The following is a 5,822-nucleotide window of genomic DNA, read 5'->3' on the forward strand; positions in this document are numbered from 1 at the left end:
TGCCCTTTAAGCTCATCCACTAGGCAAAGCTCCAAGCCTGGATTTAGATGACTCTCTGCCTTCTTCACCCTGGCTCTTGGGCTGTTTTGAGGAAACCACGCAGCCGGGAGATGGAGGCAGACTTGCTACAGTCTCAGAGTCTCCGACCACGTGACTGTCCAACACTCTTGCCAAGGGTCATCAGTCACCTCCATCTTCCACTTGGTTAAGTATTCCAAACCCTTAACTCTCTTTTCACGCTCTGGGTCCCTTGAGCCTCCTGTGGATCACATCTTCTGCTGCAGCTTCACCTGTAAAAATCAGTCCCTTCATCCGTGTCACAGAGAGCACAGGTGTGCGCTGCTAAGAGCGAGCGTGAACTGGCTATGCGTGAGACGCTGGGTTGCTACAGCCAGCAGGTGATGAGACAGGACTAAAAACGATTAAGATAGAAATAAAAATTTATTTAAGGCTCGTGTTTATTATGCTCTTACTAAAACTCAGTGTTCCAAGAGCATCACCTTATTTAATGCTCATGACAGGTAAAAACAGATCCCTTGCTTACTCCTACTTCTTTGCTAAGAGAACTCCAATTTAGCACACACCGTGGTGTGGCTCATCACTGGTCTGAACAAACCAAGGGGTCCTGCCCCACTTGGCCAGAGTGCACTTTCCCCCCTTTACAGGGATGGGCGGCCACTTGGCTCCACTCTGAGCAATGGGAAGTCAGGGCACGTCTTCTGGGGGTGCTTCTTTTTCCAGATGAAAGGACAGCAGAGCAAAAAGAGAAGGGCTTTTGTCTTCTGCTCGGACTTTGGATGTGATCAAGCCGCCTGGCGCTGAAACGGCCATTTTGGAAACATGAGGTGACCAGCATGAGCCAAACCCAAAGTCTGAGACTGGCAACAGCAGAGGTAGCCTGGGAGAGCCTGAGCTCCTGAGACAGTGTGGAACTGCCCTCCCGGACCTGCCTCTAGAGCCCTCACAGGGAGAGACAATACATGCCTTCAACTGCCTAAGTAATTTCTCCATCTAGTAACCAGGTTTTCCCCTTACAGTTCCTTGTATTTTGCCAGCCTGATTAGCATGCAGCCCAGACTGAATTCAAAACCTGATTTCACTGGCAACAGCAGTGAGATGCTGGGCTCGTCCTGTCACTTTGCCAACCGCCCTTCATTTGTGTGCTTATGGTAATTATTTATTTAGTGAAATAGGAGTCATCATTCTAACAGTACCTCCTTCCTGGGACTTTATTATCATGAAAGCGACTGATCCATGTAAACTGCTTACACAATACCTAGCACATTGTTAAAGTTCAAATTTTAGAGAGAGTAATAAAGGTGTAAATAGCTAAAGTTATAGTGAATCATGATAAATTATCTAAAGTTATCATTGTCATCATCATCATGATTATTAAGAGAATGAGTGTTAATATAAAGCAAATCTGCTTTTGGATCTTTTATTAACCATTTGCCCTCTTTGGGTTGTTCTCCTCCTGTGTAGATATGAACAGCGATCTCCCTCGACAGATCCCTGGGAGGATTTAGTGAGGTTGTGTTAAAAAACGAATAAATAGAAGCTTGGGGCCGGGTAAGTGTTCAATAAACAGTAAATACTCAGAATGAGAGCTCAGGAGCAGAACTCTTCTCTGCGCGGAAAAGCACCAGCTCAGTTCAGTTTTCTCCAAGTGTGCGCTTTTTTTCCCCTTTGTTTTTGTTTTTGTTTTTTTTGGGGGGGGGTGATTGATTTAACCATTTATTTATATATTTTTATTTGGAAATGTTTCTTTCAGTAGAGTGAAACTAAATTTTAGAGACACTGGGTGTCATTAGTTTGGATATGAGTGGTTGATTATAAAAGAGAGATGTGGAAATTATTTCCCTGATGAGAAGATTTCAGAACTTCTGTGGACTGGACAGCTTCATGTGATGCCATTTCAACAGTGACATTTCCGTCTACGTATTTTCCAAGGGTGTCACCATCTCTAAATAAGAAATAAACCTTGTCGTCTACAACTACTTCGGTGACTCTGTATTCTGGGAGAAGAACTTTATCTCCAAAGTTCTCGCTCATTGGTTGAATCTCTCCACTCTTTCCTTTAGAGCCCAATCCAACAGCTACTCCTGTTGCTTGCAATATTTCTCCTTGAGATTTTTCTGGAAACATAATGCCTCCTTTGGGTAGTTTCAGCTGCAGTCCTTGCAACTAATATTCCGTCCAAGAGAGAAAGAAATCTTCTAAATGCCTGTCCTGCCATGACTCTGGATGCTACAGTTCATACTTTGCTTTCTCTCTCTCTCTTTTTTCCTTTTTCATTTTGTAGCGCTTTGTAGGTAAAGTGATGGCATGCAGAATTGCAGCTCTGAGGCCGTCAGTCAGTCAATCAACAAATATTGAATAAGCCAGAGGTTCCCAAACCTTCACAGTTCATGGTGCCCGTGGTCTCTCTGTAAGTGGTACATGGTGTCCCTGGGCCAAAAGAAATACCTAATGGCACCATTTACTAAGTAGTTGGGTTCAAACAATTTAGTTAAAATTTGTGTCTTCAAAATTTAGTAGTTGTGTGAAAAAAAAATACACATCCATGGAAAGGAAAATGATACTGTTTTTGATTTCACTTTTAAATAACATAGAATCAACATCTCCAAGATGAGAATGTTAGTGTGAGAGTTTCTCCCGAGTGGCCTCCTTTTCCAATGATGTACATAGTGAAGCATGTACTTTACTTTAAAAACCATTGATAATTACAGTTACTCATGGGACATGTGCTCGTGTCGGGCACTGCATGATTTCCCACACCTTGGAATCAGACGGGACCCCGTCTCTCTCGTTTCCAGTTCCATGTTGATTTTTGTGCAGCCCTTACATTTTATTACAGCAATAACCAAACTTCCGGCTCCAAAATGTTTGATGTCATTGAAAGGAATGCCGATGATCTAATGTCGAAGCTATGAACTACCTCAAGCCGGTAGTTGGCCCAGGTCCCACAAATGTTGAGGGTCACTGTCTTTCCCTTGAGAATGTAAAATATCGTGGTGCCCTTGTGAGTTTGCTGCAGCTCCTATGGTGAGTACCTCCGCACACAGTTTGGGCACCCCCTGACTAGTCAGTTACGTGGGGACCAGGAACACTGCTGAGCACTGAGGCCCGTGCATGAACCAGATGGACACTGTCTGTGCCCCACGGATCTACAGGTTAGTGGATGAGACCAACATTAATCGAATTATCTTACCCAACATGCATTACTACAAACTCCGATAAGTGCAGTGGAGTGAAACCGGCCAGCATAGTGCCCGCGGGACCTTGTTCTCGGTATTGAGGAAAGACTCTATCCACATTTGATTCTCAGCAGCCGTTTCCATTGGTAGCCACAAATCTACAACTGTACTCAGCACCATCCTTCCTAGAACAATGACTTGGATGGAGGAGAAAACTGGTGTGATCAAAATTGGGGAATTAAAAATAAGAATGTTAATTTTTTATTGAAGTATAGTCAGCTTACAGTGTTGTGTCAATTTCTGGTGTACAGCAGTGCTTCAGTCATACGTGAACATACATATATTCATTTTCATATGGATTATTATAAGATATTGAATATAGTTCCCTGTGCTGTACAGGAAAACTTGTTTATCTGTTTTATATATAGTAGCTCATATCCGAAAATCTCAAACTCCCAATTTATCCCTTCCCACCCCCTTTCCTCCCTGGTAACCATAAGTTTGTTTTCTATGTGAGTCTGTTTTTTTTTTGTAAATAAGTTCATTTGTGTATTTTTTTAAGATTCTACAAATAAGAGATCTCATATGGCAATTTTTTTCTCTTTCTGGCTTACTTCATTTAGAATGACAATCTCCAGGTCTATCCATGTGGCTGCAAATGGCATTATTTTATTCTTCTTTATGGCTGAATAATATTCCATTGTATAAATATACCACAACTTCTTTATCCAGTCATCTGCTGATGGACATTTGGGTTGTTTCCATGACTTGGCTATTGTAAATAGTGAAGAATGTGAATCTTAATGAGATGTATCCAGAAGGAGGTGGATGATGCCAGTACCCACCTCAGTGTCCTCCTATTACCCCTGGGTTTTAGGGACAATGTTCAGAGGGGGCTCTCCAAGAAAGACCACTTTATTTCAATAAGGCTTTTGCTATAAATCCTAGAGGCTGGGCCAGGGTGAATGGGGCATTTAAGATGAACACTTTCTGTCTAGTTCCTGGGCAAGCTGAAGCTGACACCCTGGAAGCAGATGGTCTGGCCTCCAGGGCCTCTGTACCCCGGGCCCTCTCCCTCATCTCTCCATCTCACAGTGTGTAAGGCACTGAAGAGGTGGCCTCGCTTGCCAAACTATGTGGAGTAGTAAGACTTTCAGAAGATAACACCACAGGGGAGAGTTTTGACCTCAGTCTCTCATCTCCTGGTCCAAAGGCCCCACCAAAATCTCCTCACCCCGTATTCTAGCGCATCCTCTGGTTGATGGAGGCACGAGCCGAGAGCTCCCACTAGTGGCAGGAGTGGGTCACCAACACTGCTTGACTTTCCAGTGGCTTCTTCCCTCATTCACACTGGGTTTAACAGAAAGGCCTATGGTCCACGGGAGGCATTCAGAAATGCCATCTTCACCTTTATGGGGACGTTTCTCCAAATGCTAGCAGTGTTCCGTGAACCTGCTGGGAATGGATACCTCCAAACTTTCACACAGGTCTCCTTACTGTTAATCCCAAAGCCTCAGCTACAGGGTGGGTGGGGTACAGTCACGGCATTCCTGCCACCACCTCCCCGTCCCTGATTATTTTCTTCTGGGGACTGTTTAGAATCAAGAGATGTGAATTTTACACACACACACACACACACACACAGACACGATTACGTTGTCCTGCATTTTGCCAGCTGGGACACAGGTAGGGGCGGAGTCTGGAGTGAGCGGCTTAGAAAAGCTCTCCATGAGGATTAAGGAAAGTACTCTGCTCCCCTCCTTTCCTTGACGATGCTTCTGCCTAGGTCTGCCTTTCCTCACTGTCGGGGTGGGGGTGCCCAGCATACAGGGGCGGAGGCGGCAGCTCAGTCCAAGAGCAGGCAGCAAACCCACCTCTCTCCCAGGTACCAAGGGCCCCTGTGCTGCCACGAGGTCCAGCACACATCACTGAGGGATTAAACTGTAGTTCAGGGCAAAAATTTTTATAGTAATAAAGAGCATGCAATTGTCTGGCATATCCCCAGAGTCATAGCTGAGTGAGTACAGGTTGGGGTGTTCAGGGTTCCTGGGTCAAGTTCAATAGTGCCTTATTTCTTCTTCTTCTTCTTTCTTCTTCTTCTTTCTTCTTCTCTTTCTTCTTCTTTCTTCTTCTCCTTCCCCTTCCCCTTCTCCTTCCCCTTCTTCTTCTTCTTCTTCCCCTTCTTCTTCCCCTTCTTCTTCTTCCCCTTCTTCCCCTTCTTCTTCTTCTTCTTCTTCTTCTTCTTCTTCTTCTTCTTCTTCTTCTTCTTCTTCTTCTTCTTCTTCTTCTTCTTCTTCTTCTTCTTCTTCTTCTTCTTCTTCTTCTTCTTCTTCTTCTTCTTCTTCTTCTTCTCCTCCTCCTCCTCCTCCTCCTTCTCCTTCTTCTTCTCCTCCTCCTCCTCCTCCTTCTCCTTCTTCTTCTCCTCCTTCTCCTCCTCCTCCTCCTTCTTTCTTCTTCTTCTTCTTCTCCTCCTTCTCCTCCTCCTTCTTCTTCATAGTAGTAGTATTAGTAATAGTAGTAGTTTAATAAATGATATAATTATAATACTGTGTATTACAAATAAAAGCTAGATTTCCTAGCCCTCACCCAATGCCCTTTTCAGCATCCATGGGTCAACAACATTTT

General features: G+C 44.1%; 1 pseudogene; it reads right to left on the bottom strand.

Moving 5' to 3' along the window:
* Positions 1 to 266: 266 nt before the first annotated feature.
* On the bottom strand, positions 267 to 2,236 carry LOC102533480 (10 kDa heat shock protein, mitochondrial pseudogene; annotated as a pseudogene).
* Positions 2,237 to 5,822: the final 3,586 nt, after the last annotated feature.

The sequence above is a fragment of the Vicugna pacos genome, chromosome 15 (assembly GCF_048564905.1).
Source record: "Vicugna pacos chromosome 15, VicPac4, whole genome shotgun sequence".
NCBI lineage: Eukaryota > Metazoa > Chordata > Mammalia > Artiodactyla > Camelidae > Vicugna > Vicugna pacos.